Genomic DNA, 22,525 nt, shown 5'->3' with positions numbered 1-22,525 from the left:
CTCACAGGACATTCAAAGGCAGGATTCTGCCCCTTTTAAATACGTTGACTATCCAAATTCTGAATTCCCCCGGATTTCAGACAGGAGCAGGAACGGTTTTTCTCTCTCCTGGGAGACCTTACAGTACCTGACGTTCATAAATATAAGTACGGATACTGTTGAGTGTTGGTGAGTATCATCTATTAACCACATACTGGTTTATGATATATAAAACTGAAGGATTGTCTCCATTGCTCTTGTCCTTTTTAAACTCTATATCTGACTTTCGATGCAATAATCAATTTGTAATCTGTAGTCTACTTGTATCAGGTCCCTTAATAACAGCATGAAAACAATTGCTCCTTCTCTGCTGTTTTTCCCCCAAGAATGAATTATTTATTACTTGTTTTTCACTCTGCTAATTTAAATTGGTGGTAAATTTATGTACATATAATGATTCCTCTGTTTTGGGATAATTACAGAACAAACTTTAGCTTTTATCCCAATCAAGGATGAACGCATTGCAAATTTAGAAATCTCTAGCCTGTTTATAATTTTATTGTGAAAAAAAATTTACTAAATTAATATGACTATCTGCATGGACTCTGGATATCAGTACTAAGTGTCTCCCTGATTTAATATGTAAAGTGGGACATTTCAAAGTGCTTATAAAATAGCTCAGTTCTTTGTCCCCTCACACTGATTTTTTTTTTACTCTAATTTTATTTATTTATGATTTTTGCATTTTTCAAAATTGTGCTTTAAGTGAAAGTTTGCAAATCATGTCAGTCTCTCATATGAAAATTTATATACACTTCGCTATTTTTTTATATACTCCTAGTTGCTCTCCCCGTAGTCAGACAGTACACTCCTTCTCTCCACCCTGTATTCCCGTGTCCATTCAGCCAGTTTCTGTCCCCCTCTGCCTTCTCATCTCCCCTCCAGACAGGAGCTGCCCACGTAGCCTCATGTGTCTACTTGAGCCAAGAAACTCCCTCCTCACCAGTATCATTTTCTGTCTTATCGTCCAGTCCAATCCCTGTCTGAAGAGTTGGCTTTGGGAATGGTTCCAGTCTTGGGTTAGCAGAAAGCCCAGGGACCATGACCTCTGGGGTCCCTCCAGTCTCAGTCAGACCATTAAGTCTGGTTTTTTTTATGAGAATTTGAGGTCTGCATCCTACTGCTCTTCTGTACCATCAGGGATTCTCTGTCATCACAATGACTTTTTTAATTGAAACAAACAATTTAGAGAAGCAAATATACCACAAGGTCATAGTCCTAAAGCAAAGAAGAGTCAACCAGCTAATACTTTATGACTGAAGCTAATTTTCTCTCATGAAGATACTGGCCAGGACTGTACTTCATTAGTGTACCAAGTATATATTGTATACTAACCTCCATGTAATATCTCCTATGCTATTTAAATATTTAAATCTTAGAAGGCTTAGTCCTCACTTAGTGACTTGGAATTTATGAGATGTTGCAACAAATCAGCCAATTACTGATGTGTTTTAAATTTCTTGCTATGTAGTAGCATAAGCTGTGGGTTCTACTTTACAGGACTTTAATTTTGCCAGGAAGAGTCCTCTTCTCTAGAGTCATTTCTACCCTTCTTCACGTCCAATTCTGTTCCTTTTTCTGTATTTCCTGTCTCAGTAGATGATCCAAACATCCTTCCACCTTCTAGCTAGTGATAAGTTTGGTGGCAGTGCTTGCTCTTACTGAATTCCTAAATCCCGCCAAAAAGGTGCTTCTTATGTCATTTTGGCCTGTCAGCCCTGGGAGGACTCTCTTGGCTCTTAAATAGCTTGGGCCCTGCCCTGACCCTAGACTTTGGCAAGAGGGTCTTCTTTGAGTATGGTCTCCAAAGAGTCTTTGTATTGAGGCTGTAATTTGCTGACCATTCATTGGCTTCCTGTGCTCCAGCTAAGGGATCCTATGGCTTTACTTATTGAAAATCTTCCTCGCTTTGGCCTGTTACTTTCTATCCATTGGCTTACCCTGAGTTGTGTGATTGTTAAGATCAGGGACAGTAATATATTTCTGGCTCAAAAAAAATTAAAAAACCAAACTCATTGCCATCGAGTCGATTCTGACTCGTAGTGACCTCCACCTGAGCACACCCAATCTTGCCTGATCTTGTAAGCTAAGCAGTGTCGGGTTTGGTTAGTACTTGAATGGGAGACCACCTGGGAATACTGGGTGCTGTAGGTAGTTGGAAACCCTAGTGGCATAGTGGTTAAGTGCTATGGCTGTTAACCACAATGTCAGCAGTTCAAATCCACTAGGTGCTCCTTGGAAACCCTATGAGGTAGTTCTTCTCTGTCCTATAGGGTTGCTTTGGGTATGAATTTTGGCTCAGGGAGTACCAAATTCTTATTATAAAATGAGCTCAGGGTTGAAGACAGGTCTCTTGACAGGGAACATGAATTTCAGGGTGACCCAAAAGATAGAGTGGACGTAAAGAAGAGCAAAGACCTTTACTTCTTATGGTCAGGAGAGCTTGATATACCAGTTTGAGGCTTGGATATAATCATATATATATATATTTTTTTCCCAGATGCCTAACTAGTTTCCCAGGGCCATTTATTGAATAATCCATTTATTCCTACTAATTAAATATGGAATTTTAGTCAAAATTATGATGAATACTTTTATGGTCATTACTAGGCTTCATTTTTCTTCCATTGACAGTATAATTTTATGTCAATATTATGGAGGTTTAATTATTGTACTTTTTAAATTTTAGTGCAACAGATAGAAATGGGCCATTCTAGCCTGTTTAATCATTTAGATTAATATTACAAAAAGTTTACCACGCTTCTAAGTGAGGATGGCAAGATTTCACCTCATGTACTCTGGACAGAAGGAATCGGTCCCTGGAGAAGGACATCAGGCTTGGTAAAGTAGAGGGTCAGCAAAAAAGAGGAAGACCCTCAATGAGATGGATTGACACAGTGGCTACGACAATGGGCTCAAGCATAGCAAAGATTGTGAAGATGGCACAGGACCAGGCAGTGTTTCATTCTGTTATACATAAGGTCACTATGAGTCAGAACTGACTTGACAGCACCTGACAACGCAACAACAAGAAATCCAAACAGGGTTTTAATTGGAGGTAATTTTAGAAAATAATTTGGGGAAATTAGTATTTTACAACTTAGAGAGATTTTTTGCATCTAGGGCTATGGTATTTAATATCCATCTATTGAAAATGTTCTTTTATATAGCTAAGTGAAATCGTAGTTTCCTTCATACAGGTTGCATTTATTTCTTATCAAGTTTATTTCTAAGTATTATATATTTTTGTGATTATGTGAAGAGGATTTGTTTTCTGTTAATTTTGCTTTGTTTATTGTTCACATGAGAAAATATATTGACTTTTTAAGGTAATTTTTTTTTTAATAATATGGTGGTTTTTTGGAGCCAGTGGTATAGTGGTTAAGAGCTCAGCTGCTAACCAAAAGATCCACAGTTCGAATCCACCAGCCACTCCTTGGAAACACTGTGGGGCAGTTCTGCTCTATCCTATAGGGTTACTGTGAGTCGGAACTGACTCGATGGCACCTAACAACAACGTTTGATAGTACAAGCCGGAACCGACTCGACGGCATCTAACAACAATGCAATATTTGATGTGTTTTCATTAATTCCTTTGAGATTTTTAAGAAGACAAATATAATATACAGATACTAATAAATTTCTTTCTGACATCTAAGTTGATAATTTTTTGAGCTATTGGCTTGAGAGAAATATTTTATTAAATATATACTCCAACATTACTAAGCGATTTTACTGAAAAGACATTTTATAGATCACCAGTGGACATCATTATCAACTCTTGGCTTCCACAGAGTCACACAGAACTTTATATGATAATTCTCATAAATATATTACGTAAGAAAATATAACCCATTGCCGTAGAGTCAATTCCAACTCATAGTGACCCTGTATAACAGAGCAGAGCTGCCCCATAGGGTTTCCAAGGAGTGGCTGCTGGATTTGAACTGCTGACATTTTGGTTAGCAGCTCAGCCCTTATCCACTGTACCACCAGGGCTCCTAAGAAAATGTATAATAAAATAATTCTTAGCCTAGAAGTTAGGGATCATCTGTACTAACCACAATGCTAATTAACCGTATGACCTAGAAAATTTTATCAAACCATCTTTGTCCCAGTTATCAAGATGAGAATCTTGACTGATTCTTACTGATTCTCATCCTTTCTTAAATCATAAGCCCTTTTGAAAAACAAATGGAAGCTATAGAACTGCCCTGCTGATGAACTAATATATTCATATATAAATAATATTTCTGCATAAAATTACACGTAATTTATATATCTCCAGATGTTTTCTCATATACTCCCAGTAAACAAAAGGTCCTTGAGCTAGATGATTGCTAGGGTTATTTTCTACTTGAACAATATTGGATTATGTTACTTTTAAGAAAACTGACTTTCCACAACTGAGTCTTTCTGTTGATGTTGTTGGTAGGTGCTGTCAAGTCAGTTCCAACTCATAGCGACCCTATGTACAACAGAATGATACACTCCTGGTCCTGTGCCATCCTTGCAATTGTTATGCTTGAGCCCATTGGTGCAGCCACTGTGTCAGTCCATCTCTTTGAGGGTCTTCCTCTTTTTCACTGACATTCTGCTTTACCAAGCATGAGGTCTTTCTCCACGGACTGTCTCTCCTGATAAAACGTCCAAAGTCTGTGAGACATTGTCTCAGCATCCTTGCTACTAAGGAGCATTCTGGCTGTACTTCTTCCAAGACAGATTTGCTTGTTCTGCTGGCAGTCCATTCAGTATTCTTCGTCAACATCACAATTCAAAGGTGTCAATTCTTCTTTGTCTTCCTTATTCATTGTCCAGCTTTCGCATGCATATGAGGGCACTGAAAATACTATGGCTTAGGTCAGGCATACTTTAGTCCTCAAGGTGACATCTTTGCTTTTTAACACTTTAAAGAGATCTCTTGCAACCGATTTGCCCAATGCAATGCGTCTTTTGATTTCTTGACTGCTGCTTCCATGGGTGTTGATTGTGGATCCAAGTAAAATGAAATCCTTGACAACTTCAATCTTTTCTCTGTTAATCACGATGTTCTTTATTGGTCCAGTTGTGAGGATTTTTGTTTTCTTTATGTTGCCGTGTAATCCATACTGAAGGCTGTGGTCTTTGATCTTCATCAGTAAGTGCTTCATCTTCACTTTCAGCAGGAAGGTTGTGTCATCTGCATATTGCAGGTTGTTAATGATTCTTTCTCCATCCTGATGCTCTGTTCTTCTTCATATCGTCCAGCTTCTCAGATTATTTACTCAGCATACAGATTTAATAAGTATGGTGAAAGGATACAACCCTGACACACGCCTCTTCTGACTTTAAACCATGCAGTAACCCCTTATTCTGTTCAAATGACTGCCTCTTGGTCTATATACAGGTTCCTCATGAGCACAATTAAGTATTCTGTAATTCCCATTGTTCCCAATGTTATCTATAATTTGTTATGATCCACGCAGTTGAATACATTTGCATTATCAACAAATCACAGGTAAACGTCTTTCTGGTATTCTCTGCTTTCAGCCAGGGTCCTTCTGGCATCGGTAGTGATACCCCTGGTTCCATGTCTTCTGAATCTGGCTTGAATTTCTGGCAGTGCCCTGTTGATAGATTGTTTCAGCTGCTTTTGAATGATCTTCAGCAATATTTTACTTATATGTGATATTAATGATAATTGTCAGATAATTTCTGCATTCAGTTGGATCACCTTTCTTGGGAATAGGCATAAATATGGATCTCTTCCAGTTGGTTGGCCAAATAGTTTTCTTCCAAATTTCCTGGCATAGACAAGCGAGCACGTTCAGTGCTGCATCCATTTCTGAAACATCTCAATTGATATTCCATCAATTCCTGGAGCCTTGTTTTTTGCCAATGTCTTCAGTGCACCTTCATCATCTTCCTTCCGTACTATCAGTTCCTGATCATGTGCTAGCTCCTGAAATGGTTCACTGTCAAGCAGTTCTTTTTGGCATAGTGCCTCTGTGTATTCCTTCCACCTTCTTTTGATGCTTCCTCTGTCATGTAATATTTTCCCCATAGAATCCTTCACTATTGCAACTCGAGGCTTGAATTTTTCTTCAGTTTTTAGCTTGAGAAATGCTGAATGTGTCGTTCATTTTTGGTTTTCTAACACCAGGTCTTTACACATGTCATTATAATACTTCACTTCGTCTTCTCAAGTTACCCTTTGAAATCTTCTGTTCAGCTCTTTTACTTCATTTCTTCCTTTCAATTTAGCTTCTCGAAGTTCAAGAGCAAGTTTGAGAGCCTCTTCTGACATTCATTTTAGTCTTTTCTTTCCTGTCTTTTTAATGAGTTTTTACTTTCTACATGCGTGATGTCATCCCACAACTTGTCTGGTCTTTAGTCATTAGTGTTCAGTGCATCAAATCTATTCTTGATGTGGTCTCTAAATTCAGGTGGGATATACTCAAGGTCATATTTTGGCTCTTGCGGACTTGTTCTAATTTTCTTCAGTTTCAACTTAAACTTGCGTATGAGCAATGAATGGTCTGTTCTGCGTTTGGCCCTGGCCTTGTTCTGGCTGATGATATTTTCCATCGTCTCTTTCCACAGATGTAGTCGATTTGATTCCTGTGTATTCCATCTGGTGAGGTCCATGTGTATAGTTGCTGTTTATGTTGTTGAAAAAAGGTATTTGCAATGAAGAAGTTGTTGGTCTTGCAAAATTCTATCATGCTAACTTCTGCATCGTTTCTATCACCAAGGCCATATTTTTCCAACTACTGATCCTTCTTTGTTTCCAACTTTTGCATTCCAATCACTAGTAATTATCAGTGCATATTGATTGCATGTTCGATCAATTTCAGACTGCAGAAGTTGGTAAAAATCTTTAATTTCGTCATCTTTGGCCTTAATGTTTGGTGTGTAAATTTGAATAATAGCTGTATTAACTGGTCTTCCTTGTAGGCATATGGATGTTACGCTAACACTGACAACATTGTAGTTTAGGATAGATCTTGAAATATTCTTTTTGATGATGAGCACAACGTCATTCCTCTTCAAACTGTCATTCCCAACATAGTAGATCATATGATTGTCTGATTCAAAATGGCCAGTAGCAGCCTATTTAAGCTTTCTCATGCATAGGATATCAACGTTTATGTGTTCCATTTAATTTTTGACAATTTCCAATTTTCTCAGATTCATACTTTGTACATTTCCTGTTTCGATTATTAATGGGTATTTGCAACTGTTTCTTCTCATCTTGAGTCTTGTCACATCAGCAAATGAAGGTTCCAAAAGCGTGACTCCACCCAAGTCATTAAGGTCAACTCTACTTTGAGGAGGCAGCTCTTCCCCAGTTGTCTTTTGAGTTCCTTCCACCTTGAGGGCCTCATCTTCTGGCACCATATCAGACAGTGTTCTACTGCGATTCATAAGGTTTTCACTGGCTAATTCTTTTCAGAAGTAGACCGCTGGGTTCTTCTTCCTAGTCGGTCTCAGCCTAGAAGCTCAGCTGAAACCTGTCTGCCATGGGTGACCCCACAATACCAGTGGCATAACTTCCAGCATCACAGCAACAAGCAAGCCCCCACGGTATGACAAACTGACAGACAAGTTTTAAACCAGTAATACCTTAATCTGTTGACATTTTTTTCATCCTAAGTGAAAACTTGGTCAGAGCTGTCTTAACCCACTGGTAGAATATTCTTTTGTCTTTGTGTTCTTTTCAGGTTTTGTACTATTGAAGTGTCATTGTATTCTGTACAGTAATATACATGCTATGAATTCCCTCTCATTTAACCTATTTCTTGCCTAAAATTCTTAACCTTGGAAGATTTTAGCTGCATTTCATGTACTTCCAACTTTGTGATGAAAATGAGCTCAGTAAACAATTTCACTTTACATATAGCTTTTCAGAGAGCAACACTATTCTCTATACTGGATATAGAAATAACTTGTCATTAAGTGTTCAAATATTCATTCCGCTGTAATCTCTAAAGGACAGTCAGAAGCAAAGCAGACTTCGTATATTATTCAAAACTTCTGTCATTTGGGCAACGTTTTGATTAGTCCAGCTGATGAGTCCCTTTTCTCAGTAGCCTTTAATCCCAGCATTACTTTCAACCCCTGTATTCAGTGACCTCATGCAATTGAGTTGGCTCCAATTGAGTTACTCTTTTATTAAAGCCAACTTTGACTCAAAGATTCATAGGATGTTAGCATAAGGAGAGAATCTAGAAATAATATATTCTAAGGCTCTGCTTTTATTTGAATGCTTCTCAGTGATGAAGTCTCATAATGTATTGGGAAGAGCAGTGGACACTGGGAGTCATGAGATGGAGATTCTGGTCCTATCTATCAGCCTCATATGATTGCTCCATAAAATGGGGGAGATCAGAACAAGTGATCTCCAAGGTCTCCAGAACATCACCTTCTCTTCTTGTATGTGAACAAGAACGAACAAAAGGTTTTTTAGTATAGTTCTTCTATAAATAGACTTTTTAAAGATAGAAGTATATATTTCTATTTCCAAAAACACGTGGAATGGCTTTGTGTGTGGGTGTGTGTGTGTGTGTGGTTTAGGTAAAGGTTTACTGAGCAAATTAGTTTCTCACTCAATAGCTGATACATAGATTCTTCCATGACATAGGCTGCACTCCCTGCAATGTGTCAGCACTCTCCCCATTACCACCCTGAGTTCCCCATTTTCATTCTTCTGATTTTTCTGCCCATTTCTGCTTTCTTGTCTTTGCTTTTGGGCATATATTTTCCTTTTGGCCTCATGTAGATGATTGATATTGTTTATTTATATGCCTGTCTATTACTTGGAAACCCTGGTGGCATAGTGGTTAAGTGCTACGGCTGCTAACCAAGAAGTCGGAGGTTCGAATCCTCCAGGCGCTCCTTGGAAACCCTACGGAGCAGTTCTACTCTGTCCTATAGGGTTGCTGTGAGTCAGAATCGACTCAACGGCAGTGGGTATCTATTATTTGTCTGAAAGGTGATACCCAGGAATGGCTTCAATTCCCAGCTAGAAGGGTGTCTAAGGGCTATAGTCTCAGGAGTTCCTCCACTCTCTCTCAGACCAGTAAATCTGGTCTTGTTTAGGAATTTGAATTTTATTCTACTTTTTTCCCCGACTCTAACTAGGACCTTCTATTGTGATCCCAGTCAGAGCAGTTGGTAGTGGTAGCCTGGCACCATCTAGTTCTTCTCATCTCAGGCTGGTGGAGACTGTGGTTCCTGTAGTCCATTAGTCTTTTGGACTAATTGTTTGCTTGAGTCATTGGTTTTCTTCACTCTCCTTTGCTCCAGATGGAAAGAGTTCAGTAGTTATACCTTAGATGGCTGCTCGCTATTTTTAAGACCCCAGATGCTACTCACCAAAGTAGAATATGGAACGTTTTCTTTATGAGCTATGTTATGTCAATTGGCTTAGATGTCCGCCAGGACTATGGTCTTTAGCCCTCAAGCCAAGTAACTCACTTCCATGAGGAATTTGGTTATGTCTAAGTTGTTTCCATGACTGTGCCCCCTGCGTGCTCTATTATAAGTATACATGCAGCACATACAAATATGTATCTAGAAATATTCACAGCCAAACCTATGTATGCATGTGAGTGTAATCCCATACACCCTGCCCCAGTGTACACATCTACCTATGTATCCATTCATAAATTATTCTTGTCACAGCTCTTATTTCTCTAGAATATATATACCTAGCAGTGGGGTTGCTGGATCATATGGTATTTCTATTTCTAGATTTTTAAGGAAATTCCATGCCATTTTCCATAGTGGTTGTACCATTTTACATTCTCACCAGCAGTGTACAAGAGTTCTAATCTCCCCACAACTTTGCCAGCATTTGTTATTTTCCGTTTTTTCAATCAGTGCCATTATTGCTGGGGTGAGATGGTATCTCATTGTAGTTTTGATTTCTCTAATACCTGTAATGATCATGAGTATCTCTTCATGTGTTTGTTAGCCACATGAATGTCTTCCTTGGTGAAGTGTCTGTTCATGTATTTTGCCCATTTCTTAATTGGGTTGTTTGTATTTTTGTTGTTGAGGTGTTGAAGTTTTCTGTAAAATTTATAGTGAAAGGGCTTTTGTGACTGATTTCTGGCATTTGCTCCAAAGGAGTAGAATTGACCTGATATATGCCTCTTAAAAAAATTATTATAAGAAGTAATAAATAAAGTATGATTTCAGTGGAAAAGAATCATGGCATCAGTATTTCTCTTAAATTAGTATCTTGCTTAGTTTTCCTTGGGATTCAGATAAGTGTCCTTCTGAATAGCATCCCTTGATGCAGCCTTTTCCATCTTCCTACTAAAATTCATAAAAGCCCAGTATAAAGATACGATCTCACATCTTTACCATCACTGAAAATAAAGATCAACCCTTGATCTCTTATTACAAGAAACTAGATGAATTTCCAATAAAATCCAGGTAAATAGGATTGTATTTTAAAATGTAATCAACAATCATAGATTTTTGAGAGACCCACACTAATGGGAAGTCCTTTATTCCATATTCACTCTCTGCCCTCGGATTATAAAAGAAAAAGCCTCCAAGAAAACTGGACAATAGTTCCTCTACTATATAGACATTAAACCAGAATGCTGGCTCCACCAGGCCTGGTAGCTTTTTTTATACCTTCCAGTTAGAAACTATAGTTCCAGAAAACATCCTGGCAGGAAACCTCAGGGCAGGGGAGGTGTTGCTGGTGATACAACGTTATAATTGTCCTTGCCATATAAGCCCTCTGTTCAGAGATTTATAGAGATAGGCCATGAAGATAGGAAAAGAGACCATTGTTGTTGACAGCTGAGTAGATGTCTGATATTACATAAGGTGGGCAAATGAACCAACATCCTCTAGCATTTTTGTGAACAGTGTGTCTGAATACAGCTTTTCTCATTCAACGGTGAACTCACAAAAAATTTTTAATAAGAACATTTAGCCTATGAAAGAAAAATAGTAGCATCACCTAAAATCTCAAAGGAATAGCATGCCTTTGAATATCATTTTCTATAGAACCAGAAAAATATTAGAAAAACTGTTTTTCATGACTTCAAAAAAATTGAAAGCGTATTTTCATAAGAAGGCAAAAGAGAAACGTGATAATTAAAAAATGAAGGAAATTAAAAATACAATAACAATTAAAATCCACATTAGAGTCAGTAAAAGCGCAAAATTGACACCGTACTAAATAACATTAGTGATTTAGAGCAATAATATCCAGTACTGAGTATGTACACTCTTGAAAGCAATCAGAAAATCCAAGGGCACATAGGAAAAAAATATTTGAACTTACACTTTATTTTTACTCTATTTTAAAAATGTCTGTTTTTCATAATACAGGTATTTAGTATGTAAATAATCTATACCTATGTTGGAAACGGTGGTGGCATAGTGGTTAAGAACTACAGCTACTAACCAAAAGGCTGACAGTTTGAATCCACCAGGTGCTTCTAGGAAACTATATAGAGCAGTTATGCTCTGTCCTATAGGGTCGCTATGAGTCAGAATTGACTCAGTGACAACAGGTTTGGTTTGGGTTTTTTTATACCTATATTAGATATTCAGAATTTTATAAATAATTTTATTTAATCCTTTCACCAAACACATGAATTTGGTAGAATTATGCCATTTTAAAAAAAATAATTTTTATTGTGCTTTAAGTGAAAGTTTACAAATCAAGTCAGTCTGTCGCATATAAGCTTATACACACCTTACTCCATACTCCCACTTACTCTCCCCCTAATGAGTCAGCCCACTCCCTCCTTCCAGTCTCTCCTTTCGTGACAGTTTTGCCAGTTTCTAACCCTCTCTACCTTCCTATCTCCCCTCCAGACAGGAGATGCCAACACAGTCTCAAGTGTCTGTCTGGTACAAGTAGCTCTCTCTTCCTCAGCATCTCTCTCCAACCCATTGTCCAGTCCCTTCCATGTCTGATGAGTTGTCTTCGGGAATGGTTCCTGTCCTGGGCCAACAGAAGGTTTGGGGACCATGACTGCTGGGATTCTTCTAGTCTCAGTCAGACCATTAAGTCTGGTCTTTTTATGAGAATTTGGGGTCTGCATCCCACTGTTCTCCTGCTCCCTTAGGGGTTCTCTGTTGTTCTCCCTCTCAGGGCAGTCATCAGTTGTGGCCGGGCACCATCTAGTTCTTCTGGTCTCAGGATGATGTAAGTCTCTGGTTCATGTGGCCCTTCCTGTCTTTTGGGCTCATAGTTATCGTGTGACCTTGGTGTTCTTCATTCTCCTTTGATCCAGTGGGTTGAGACCAACTGATGCATCTTAGATGGCTGCTTGTTAGCATTTAAGACCCCAGACGCCACATTTCAAAGTGGGATGCAGAATGTTTTCAGAATAGAATTATTTTGCCAATTGACTTAGAAGTCCCCTTAAACCATAGTCCCCAACCCCCCTCCCTTGCTCCGCTGACCTTCGAAGCATTCAGTTTATCCTGGAAACTTCTTTGCTTTTGGTCCAGTCCAGTTGAGCTGACCTTTCCTGTATTGAGTATTGTCCTTCCCTTCACCTACAGTAGTTCTTATCTGCTAACTAATCAGTAAATTACCCTCTCCCACCCTCCCTCCCTCCCCTCCTCGTAACCACAAAAATATGTGTTCTTCTCAGTTTATACTATTTCTCAAGATCGTATAATAGTGGTCTTATACAATATTTGACCTTTTACCTCTGACTAATTTCACTCAGCATAATGCCTTCCAGGTTCCTCCATGTTATGAAATGTTTCACAGATTCCTCACTGTTCTTTATCGATGCGTAGTATTCCATTGTGTGAATATACCACAATTTATTTAACCATTCATCCATTGATGGACACCCTGGTTGCTTCCAGCTTTTTGCTACTGTAAACAGAGCTGTAATAAACATGGGTGTGCATGTATCTGTTTGTGTGAAGGCTCTTATTTCTCTAGGCTATATTCCGAGGAGTGGGATTTCTGGATTGTATGGTAGTTCTATTTCTAACTTTTTAAGAAAACGCCAGATAGATTTCCAAAGTGGTTGTACCATTTTACATTCCCACCAGCAGTGTATAAGAGTTCCAATCTCTCCGCAGCCTCTCCAACACTTATTCTTTTGTGTTATTTGGATTAATGCCAGCCTTGTTGGAGTGAGATGGAATCTCATCGTAGTTTTAATTTGCATTTCTCTAATTGCTAATGATCGAGAGCGTTTTCTCATGTATCTGTTAGCTGCCTGAATATCTTCTTTAGTGAAGTGTGTGTTCATAGCCTTTGCCCACTTCTTGATTGGGTTGTTTGTCTTTTTGTGGTTGAGTTTTGAAAGAATCATATAGATTTTAGAGATCAGGCGCTGGTCGGAGATGTCATAGCTGAAATTTTTTTCCCAGTCTGTAGATGGTCTTTTTACTCTTTTGGTGAAGTCTTTAGATGAGCATAGGTGTTTGATTTTTAGGAGCTCCCAGTTATCTGGTTTCTCTTCGTCATTTTTGTTAATGTTTTGTATTCTGTTTATGCCTTGTATTAGGGCTCCTAAGGTTGTCCCTATTTTTTCTTCCATGATCTTTATCGTTTTAGTCTTTATGTTTAGGTCTTTGATCCACGTGGAGTTAGTTTTTGTGCATGGTGTGAGGTATGGGTCCTGTTTCATTTTTTTGCAAATGGATATCCAGTTATGCCAACACCATTTGTTAAAAAGACTATCTTTTCCCCAATTAACTGACACTGGGCCTTTGTCAAATATCAGCTGCTCATATGTGGATGGCTTTATATCTGGGTTCTCATTTCTGTTCCATTGGTCTATGTGCCTGTTGTTGTACCAGTACCAGGCTGTTTTGACTACTGTGGCTGTATAATAGGTTCTGAAATCAGGTAGAGTGAGGACTCCCACTTTTTTCTTCTTTTTCAGTAATGCTTTCCTTATCTGGGGCTTCTTTCCCTTCCATATGAAGTTGCTGATTTGTTTCTCCATCACATTAAAAAATGTCATTGGAATTTGGATTGGAAGTGCATTGTATGTGTAGATGGCTTTTGGTAGAATAGACATTTTTACTATGTTAAGTCTTCCTATCCATGAGCAAGGTATGTTTTTCCACTTAAGTAGGTCCTTTTTAGTTTCTTGCACTAGTACTTTGTAGTTTTCTTTGCATATGTCTTTTACATCTTTGGTAAGATTTATTCCTAAGTATTTTATCTTCTTGGTGGCTACTGTGAATGGTATTGATTTGGTGATTTCCTCTTCGATGTTCTTTTTGTTGATGTAGAGGAATCCAAGTGATTTTTGTATGTTTATATTATAACCTGAGACTCTGCCAAACTCTTCTATTAGTTTCAGTAGTTTTCTGGAGGATTCCTTAGGGTTTTCTGTGTATAAGATCATGTCATCTGCAAATGGAGATAATTTTACTTCCCCCTTGCCAACCTGGATGCCCTTTATTTCTTTGTGTAGCCTAATTGCTCTGGCTAGGACCTCTAGCACAATGTTGAATAAGAGCGGTGATAAAGGGCATTCTTGTCTGCTTCCCGTTCTCAAGGGAAATGCTTTCAGGTTCTCTCCATTTAGGGTGATGTTGGCTGTTGGCTTTGTATAAAAAAAAAGAAAATTTTTTTTTGATGTCCTTTATTATATTGAGGAATTTTCCTTCAATTCCTATTTTGCTGAGAGTTTTTGTCATGAATGGGTGTTGGACTTTGTCAAATGCCTTTTCTGCATCAATTGATAAGATCATGTGGTTTTTGTCTTTTGTTTCATTTATATGGTGGATTACATTAATGGTTTTTCTAATATTAAACCAGCCTTGCATACCTGGTATAAATCCCACTTGGTCGTGGTGGATTATTTTTTTGATATGTTGTTGAATTCTATTGGCTAGAATTTTGTTGAGGATTTTTGCATCTATGTTCATGAGGGATATAGGTCTGTAATTTTCTTTTTTTATGGTGTCTTTACCTGGTTTTGGTATCAGGGAGATGGTGGCTTCATAGAATGAGTTAGGTAGTATTCCATCATTTTCTATGCTTTGAAATACCTTTAGTAGTAGTGGTGTTAAGTCTTCTCTGAAAGTTTGGTAGAACTCTGCAGTGAAGCCGTCCGGGCCAGGGCTTTCCGGGCAAGGGCTTTTTTTTATTAGTTTTTTGATTACATTTTCAGTCTCTTTTTTTGTTATGGGTCTATTTAGTTGTTCTACTTCTGATTGTGTTAGTTTAGGTAGGTAGTGCTTTTCTAGGAATTCATCCATTTCTTCTAGGTTTGCAAATTTGTTAGAGTACAATTTTTTGTAATAATCTGATATGATTCTTTTAACTTCAGTTGGGTCTGTTGTGATGTGGCCCATCTCGTTTCTTATTCAGGTTATTTGTTTCCTTTCCTGTATTTCTTTAGTCAGTCTGGCCAATGGTTTATCAGTTTTGTTAATTTTTTCAAAGAACCAGCTTTTGACTTTGTTAATTCTTTCAATTGTTTTTCTGTTCTCTAATTCATTTAGTTCAGCTCTAATTTTTATCATTTGTCTTCTTCTGGTGTCTGATGGATTCTTTTGTTGCTTGCTATTTGTTCAAGTTGTAGGGACAGTTCTCTGATTTTGGCTCTTTCTTCTTTATGTATGTGTGCATTTATTGATATAAATTGACCTCTGAGCACTGCTTTTGCTGTGTCCCAGAGGTTTTGATAGGAAGTGTTTTCCTTCTCGTTGCATTCTGTGAATTTCTTTATTCCCTCCTTAATGTCTTCTATAACCCAGTCTTTTCTGAGCAGGGTATTGTTCAGTTTCCAGGTATTTGATTTCTTTTCCCTAATTTTTCTGTTATTGATTTACACTTTTATGGTCTTGTGGTCTGAGAAGATGCTTTGTAATATTTCAATGGTTTGGATTCTGCAGAGGTTTGTTTTATGACCTAATATGTGGTCTATTCTAGAGAATGTTCCATGTGCGCTAGAAAAAAAAAGTATACTTTGCAGCTGTTGAGTGGAGTGTTCTGTATAAGTCTATGAGGTCAAGTTGTTTGATTGTAGCAATTAGGTCTTCCGTGTCTCTGTTGAGCTTCTTACTGGAAGTCCTGTCCTTCTCTGAAAGTGGTGTGTTGAAGTCTCCTACTATAATTGTGGAGATGTCTATCTCACTTTTCGGTTCTGTTAAAGTTTGTTTTATGTATCTTGCAGCCCTGTTATTGGGTGCATAAATATTTAATATGGTTATATCTTCCTGGTCTATTGTCCCTTTAATCATTACGTAGTGTCGTTCTTTATCCTTTGTGGTGGATTTAACCTTAAAGTCTATTTTGTCAGAAATTAATATTGCTACTCCTGTTCTTTTTTGCTTGTTGTTTGCTTGATGTATTTTTTTCCATCCTTTGAGTTTTAGTTTGTTTGTGTCTCTAAGTCTAAGGTGTGTCTCTTATAGGCAGCATATAGACAGATTGTGTTTCTTTATCCAGTCTGAGACTCTCTGTCTCTTTATTGGTGCATTTAGTCCATTTACATTCAGCGTAATTATAGATAAGTATGTGTTTAGTGCTGTTATTTTGATGCCTTTTTTTGTGTGTCGTTGACAATTTCATTTTTCCACTTACTTTTTTGTGCTGAGACGTTTTTCTTTGTAAATTGTGTGTTCCTCATTTTCATAGTAGTTAAATTTATGTTTGCTGAGTTGTTATGTTTTTCTTGGTTTTTATTTTGAGTTATGGAGTTGTCATACCTCTTTGTGGTTACCTTAATATTTACCCCTATTTTTCGAAGTAAAAACCTAACTTGTACTGTGCTATATCGCCTTGTATCCCTCTCCATATGGCAGTTCTATGCCTCCTATATTTAGTCCCTCTTTTTGATTATTGTGATCTTTTATATATTGGCTTCAATGATTCCCTGTTTTGAGTGTTTTTTTCTTTTTAACATTAATCTTGATTTGTTTTTGTGATTTCCCTATTTGAGTTGATATCAGGATGTTCTGTTCTGTGACCTTGTGTTGTGCTGGTATCTGATATTATTGGTTTTCTGACCAATTTCGTTTAGTATTTCTCGTAGCTTTGGTTTGGTTTTTGCAAATTCTCTAAGCTTGCGTTTATCTGTAAATGTTTTAATTTCACCTTCATATTTGAGAGAGAGTTTTGCTGGATATGTGATCCTTGGCTGGCAGTTTTTCTCCTTCAGTGCTCTATATATGTCATCCCATTGCCTTCTAGACTGCATGGTTTCTGCTGAGTAGTCTGAACTTATTCTTATTGATTCTCCCTTGAAGGAAACCTTTCTTTTCTCCCTGGCTGCTTTTAAAATTTTATGTTTATCTTTGGTTTTGGCAAGTTTGATGATAATATGTCTTGGTGATTTTCTTTTTGGATCAATCTTATATGGGGTTCGATGAGCATCTTGAATAGATATCCTTTGGCCTTTCATGATGTCAGAGAAGTTTTCTGCCAACAGATCTTCAGCTATTCTCTCTGTATTTTCTGTTATCCCTCCCTGTTCTGGGACTCCAATCACACGCAAGTTATTCTTCTTGATAGAGTCCCACATGATTCTTCATTTTTTTAAATTCTTTTATCTGATTTTTTTTTCAGCTATATTGGTGTCAATTCCCTTGTCCTCCAGGTCCCCCATTCTGCATTCCAGTTGCTCGATTCTGCTCCTCTGACTTCCTATTGAGTTGTCTAATTCTGTAATTTTACTGTTAATGTTTTGGGTTTCTGAATGCTGTCTCTCTATGGATTCTTGCAGCTTATTAATTTTTCCACTATGTTCTTGAATAATCTTTTTGAGTTCTTCAACTGCTTTATCAGTGTGTTCCTTGGCTTTTTCTGTAGATTGCCTTATTTAATTTATGAGGTCAACCCTGATGTCTTGAAGCATTCTGTAAATTAGTTTTTTTATATTCTGCATCTGGCAATTCCAGGATTGTATCTTCATTTGGGAAAGATTTTGATTCTTTAGTTTGGGGAGTTGTAGAAGCAATCATGGTCTGCTTCTTTATGTGGTTTGATATCGACTGCTGTCTCCAAGCCATCTATAAGATATTGTAGTGATTTATTTTATATTTGCTCACTGAGTCTTATCTTGTATTGTTTTCTTTCAATATACGTAGATGGGCTACTAGATTGTGCTCTCTTGATTATTGTAGCCCTTGAATCACTTATGTCCTATTACCAGCTAGTTCGGGCTCTTACCAGATATATAAGCCTAAGAGTCTGTTCACTATTCTTGAGTAGAATCTGATTTTGTGTCATCAAGTGTGTGGTGCAGACTGTCACCTATCCACCTAGAGGAGTAGCGGTGATAGTTGTGTGCACCAGTTTCTAGTAGCAGCAGGGGGTCACACTCCAGCGGGGGGCAGGATGCAGACAGGCTTCCCCCAAGTGCCAGTGAGGTAGGTGTGTCTCTATTCCTAAAGCATGTTGGTTGGTGGACTCTGCACCTGTACCTTAGACACCCAATGCAAGTACCTCTACAGATTGGTAGGTGTCACCATCCTTAGATCCCTAAGGCAGGAGGCTAGGTGGTCTGGGGGGAGCTTCAGCCCTCAGTTCCCCATTCTGGGTCAGTGAGGGCTCTGTTTAATAGGCAGAGATATCAGACCTGAGAAAGTTGTCTTTCCAGTAATCCACTAAAACAATTACAGTCAGATCCCTATCAGAATTGCCTTTGCATTATAATAGCCACCTTGTTCCCTGTAGGGATGAAAGCCCAAGACTGTGGAGCTCATATGCTTGGCTGGAGCTGGTTCTGTATTTTCAGTCCAATTAAGGAAGGATTTTTGGTCCCTGGGTTTTTTGTAGCTGTTTCAGGCCAGGAAAATGGATTAAGAAAAGACCAAAAGAAAGAAAGAAAGAAAAACCACAGAGCACTTCATTCTCTGGCTCAGGAATTTCCAATGTTAATGAATCTGCCTGGGAAAGGGAGGGGAGGGATCAGATAAATAGGAGAGAGTAGCACCCTGGAATATAGACAAAGTTACATATCTTGTTTGGTGATGACTGTTTTATCTGAGATTCCCAAGTGGTGTGTAGCCTTTGTGCGTTGGCTGGGTCGAGATTTTCCCCGAGGGTCAGGCCCGCATCCTGTGCTTTTGCTGTCTCAGAAGCCATGGTCAGTTCCTCCACTCCCAGTCCAAAGCTCAGCACCAAGGTTCCCCGGCTGGGACGCTGCACTCCAGGCTCAAAAATCAGTCACTGCCTCCCGGTGACTTCTCCTCCTGTCAGCCACATCGCTGCACTACCTGCGTGCACTGGCTGGGCTTACTCCGAGGTCACTTCTGGGGGCTAGGGCTGCGTCCCATGTTTGCACCATCTCAGGATGCCATGCTCAGCTCCCCTGCACCCAGTTCAAAGCCTGGCAACAAGTTTTTCTGACTGGGACGCTGGCTCCAGGCCCTGAAAGTAGTCCTTGCTTCCCTGTGGTTGTTCGTTCTCAGTCTCTTTCACTCAGGTCAACTCTTTAGATCTATATTTGATGGTCAGGGTTCGTAGACTGTCATGTATGTGATCGATTCACTTGTTTTTCCAAGTCTTTGTTGCAAGAGGGATCCGAGGTAGCTTCTACCTAGTCAGCCATCTTGGCCCCCTTATCCCATTTTTAAGATTTTAAAAAAGTAGGGTTTACAGAGTTCAAATATGTTGCTTAAAGGTACACAGTAAGTGAAGAGCTATAAATTGAATTCAGGTATCTCATATCAAAAACATTACTTTTAATGTCTATTAAAAATAGTGGTTAAGAGTAAAAGTTAGATGCTGTTCCAGAATGAAGGCAGGAGAAATTGATTTAAACAATTAGGCAAGATCAAATACATAGCAGTTGAAGAAGTTCAGTCTGAAAATTCTGGCAGTCTCTTAAGAAATAAGAACTAAAGCAAAAGGAATAATCAGGTCGGATTTTAAAGACATCCTTCATAAGTTTCATACCTCTACAGATACAAATATAAATATTCTCTACAGGTATAGGTATAAATAATTAATTAAAATGTTTATAATATTTAAGCATGAAATATCGGATGATATTTACAAATATCTGAAAGGATCCAAGAAAAAAATAACCTTTAAAGCACATAAAATTTCCAAATTAGTCCTGGGGGGCAGGGAAAAGACTTAAATATGATAGGATTGCTGCTGTTAGGTGCTGTCAAGTCAGTTCCAACTCATAGCGACCCTATGTACAACAGAATGAAGCACTGCCAGGTCCTGCACCATCCTCACAATCATTGTCATGTTTGAACCCATCATTGTACTCACTGTGTTAGTACATCTCACTGAGAGTATTTCTCTCTTTAGCTGACCCTCTACCAAGCATAATGTCCTTCTCCAGGGACTGGTCCCTCCTGACAAAATGTCCAAAATACTCTAGACGAAGCCTCACCATCCTCTTTTTTGTTGTTGTTTTCTTAATGTGCTTTAGATGAAGGTTTACAGAACAAATTAGTTTCTCATTAAATAGTACACATACTGTTTTATGACATTGGTTAACAACCCATGACATGTCAACACTTTCCCTTCTCAACCTTGGGTTCCCTATTACCAGCTTTCCTGTCCCCTCCTGCCTTCTAGTCCTTGCCCCAGGGCTGGTGTGCCCCTTTAGTCTTATTTTGTTTTATGGGCCTGTCTAATCTTTGGCTGAAAGTGAACCTCAGGAGTGACTTCATTACTGAGCTGAAAGGGTGTCCAGGGGCCATACTTTCCGAGATTCTTCAGTCTCTGTCAGGCAAGCAAGTCTGGTCTTTCTTTCTGAGTTAGAATGTTGTTCTCCGTTTTTCTCCAGCTCTGTCTGGGACCCTCTGTTGTGATCCCTGTCAGAGCAGTTGGTGGTGGTAGCCAGGCACCATCTAGTTGTACTGGACTCAGTCTGGTGGAAGCCATGGTAGATGTGGTCTGTTGGTCTTTTGGACTTATCTTTCCCTTGTATCTTTAGTTTTCTTCATTCTTCCTTGCTCCTGAAGGGGTGAGAATAGTGGAGTATCCCAGATGGCCCCTCACAGGCTTTTAAGACCCCAGACACTACTCACCAAAGTAGAATGTAGAACATTTTCTTTATAAGCTATGATGTGCCAGTTGAGCTAGATGTTCCTTGAGACCATGTTCTCTCAGCCCAGCAATTCCGTCCCTCAGGGATTTTGGATATGTCTATGGAGCTTCCATGACCTTTCCTTGTACAAGTTGTGTTGGCTTCCCCTATATTGTGTACCGCCTTACCCTTCACCAAAGTTACCACTTATCTATTGTCTGTTTAGTGTTTTTACACCCCTACCCCTCCCCTCCCTCATTACTATCAAAGATTGTTTCTTTTTGTGTGTAAACCTTTATAGGAAATTTTACAGTAGTGGTCTCATACGATATTGTCCTTTTGTGATTGACTCATTTCTCTCAGCATAATGCCCTCCAGATTCATCCATATTATGAGATACTTCACAGATCCATTGTCATTCTTTTTCATTGTTTCCACCTTTTTGCTGTTGTGAACAATGCTGCAGTGAGCATGGGTTTGCATATGTCTATTCGTGTGATGACCCTTATTTCTCTGGATATATTCCTAGGAATGGGATTGCTGGATAATATGGTATATCTATTTTTTTTATTTATTTTTATCTTTCTAAGGAAGTGCCATATCATTTTCCAAAATGTTTTTATCATTTTGCATTCCCATGAGCATTACATAAGAGTTCTGATCTCCCCACAGCCTCTCCAGCATTTGTTCTTTCCTGTTTTTTTTGATTTGTGCCAGTAATGCCAGGAGTAAGATGATATCTCATTGTAGTTTTGATTTGCATTTCTCTAATAGCTAGTGATGGAGAGCATTTCCTCATGTGACTGTTAGCCACTTGAATGTTTTCTTCATTTCCTTTGCCCATTTTTTAATTGGATTGTCTTTTTGTTGTAGATGTGTTGGATTTTCTTATAGATTTTAGAGATTAGACCTTTGTCTGATTTGTAATAGCCAAAAATTTTTTCCCAGTCAGTAGGTTCTCTTTTTACTCTTTTGGGGAAGTCTTTTTGATGAGCATAAGTGTTTAACTTTTAGAAGATCCCAGTTATCTAGCTTACCTTCTAGAGTTTGTGTGTTGTTGGTTGTGGTTTGTATCCTGTTAATGCCATGTATTAGGGCCTCTAGCACTGATCCTATTTTTTCTTCTGTGAGCTTCATAGCTTTTGGCTTTATGTTTAGGTCTTTGATCCATTTTGAATTAGTTTTTGTATATGGTGGGAGGTATGGGTCCTATTTCACTTTTTTTTTTTTTTTTTTTTTTTGCAGATGACATCCAGTTTAGCCAGTACCATTTTTTTTGTTGTTGTTAAAAAGAGTGTTTTTTCAGCACTTGATGGACTTTGGGCACTTGTGAAAGATTAGGCGACCACAGGTGGTTGGATTTACAGCTGGGTTCTCAATTTTGTTCCGTTGGCCAGTGTATCTGTCATTGTACCACTACCAGCCTGTTTTGACTACCATAGCTTTAGATCCTGAGGTCAGGTAGTACAAGTCCTCCTACTTTGTTCCTCTTCTTCAGTAGTGCTTTACTTATCCAGGGCTTCAGCCCTTTCCATATA

The 22,525-nt window shown here is 38.5% G+C and overlaps 1 protein-coding gene across 1 annotated transcript in view; it reads left to right on the top strand.

The window, feature by feature from the left end:
- Positions 1 to 22,525, top strand: part of KCNH8 (potassium voltage-gated channel subfamily H member 8) — a 446,972-nt gene that overhangs the window by 280,677 nt on the left and 143,770 nt on the right. The window lies entirely within an intron of this gene.

This window comes from Elephas maximus, chromosome 27 (assembly GCF_024166365.1).
Source record: "Elephas maximus indicus isolate mEleMax1 chromosome 27, mEleMax1 primary haplotype, whole genome shotgun sequence".
Taxonomy (NCBI): Eukaryota; Metazoa; Chordata; class Mammalia; order Proboscidea; family Elephantidae; genus Elephas; species Elephas maximus.
The sequence above is the reverse complement of the archived record's forward strand: the minus strand, read 5'-3'. Positions and strand labels throughout refer to the sequence as shown.